The 1,075-nt window shown below is 39.6% G+C and overlaps 1 protein-coding gene and 1 long non-coding RNA gene across 2 annotated transcripts in view; both read left to right on the top strand.

Annotated features, from left to right (window-relative positions):
- The window catches only part of LOC116097846, a 33,692-nt gene extending 33,163 nt beyond the window's left edge, over positions 1-529 (top strand). The window contains exon 3 of the long non-coding RNA XR_004121580.1: positions 413-529. This is a non-coding gene — a long non-coding RNA (uncharacterized LOC116097846). The remainder of the gene's footprint in view (positions 1-412) is intronic.
- Positions 1-1,075, top strand: part of Enpp1 (ectonucleotide pyrophosphatase/phosphodiesterase 1) — a 145,780-nt gene that overhangs the window by 82,717 nt on the left and 61,988 nt on the right. The gene's annotated exons all lie outside the window — the stretch shown is intronic.

The following is a 1,075-nucleotide window of genomic DNA, read 5'->3' as shown; positions in this document are numbered from 1 at the left end:
TTTGGACACCCTAGAACAAATATACTACAAATATAATACAAATGAAAAGGTGGGCTTTTGTGTTACCTATGCATTTGTTCATAAAATGAACTAATTCACCTCACAGCAAAGAAACTGAAAAATAGCTATTTTAATCTGATCTTAGGGTAATGTAGCATGTACTGTTTTAACAGTTGCCAGGTGCATATGAAGGGACAGCAGTTACTGTGACACCACTCCTCAGCCCTTCCTCAGATAGGTCTAGGAAAGTTAGTTTCCTCACTCTAGTTTCTCCTTGTAAAATGTCCTGGTTTCCAAGCGACAGATGTGATTTACACTCCACGGTGGTGGCATCCTGACTCAGATGTGCCTTAGGTTGTGCTTGCTTTGTAATTTTGTGATTAACACCACGTGACTTATTCATAATTTTCAGTAAAAAGTTGCAAAGGCCGCTGCTTTGAAAGGACATTCAGCAACTGTCGCTGTGATGCTGCCTGTGTCAGCCTTGGGAACTGCTGTCTGGATTTCCAGGAGACCTGTGTGGAACCAAGTAAGTGTGGTGGGAGAAGGGGCGGGGTTACGAGGAAGACTGGAGTCACGGGAAGGGGTGGAGCCACGGGTGTCAGGAAAAGATCTCTTGGAAGCTGTGCATCTTTCTGTGGTTGGATTAACTCAATGTTTTTTCTTTTCTAGACACCATTCATTCATTCCTTTGTTTGTTTGTTTGTTCATTTGTTTGTTTATTGAAACAATGTTTCTCTATGCAACCTTGGTCGTTTTGGAACTTGATATGTAGACCAGGCTAGACTTGAACTCACAGAGATTCACCTGCCTCTGCCTGGAGTACAGAGATCAAAGGCATATCTCCACCATATCCAACTTCGTTTTTCTTTTCTACTTTAGAATGTATACGTTTTCTACTGTAGCTTTTCCCTTTCAACACTTAAAGAAAAGTCTTCACTTACTTCATCTTTGTTAAATGCTTTATGGATAACAAAATTGTGTGTGTGTTTAATGTGTGCCAAACTTTGTGGCTTAATTTTTTTTTTAAGATTTATTTATTATTATAAATGAGTACACTGTAGCTGTCTTCAGA

The sequence above is a fragment of the Mastomys coucha genome, unplaced genomic scaffold (assembly GCF_008632895.1).
Source record: "Mastomys coucha isolate ucsf_1 unplaced genomic scaffold, UCSF_Mcou_1 pScaffold2, whole genome shotgun sequence".
Taxonomy (NCBI): Eukaryota; Metazoa; Chordata; class Mammalia; order Rodentia; family Muridae; genus Mastomys; species Mastomys coucha.
This window is presented reverse-complemented; position numbering and strand designations above follow the sequence as displayed.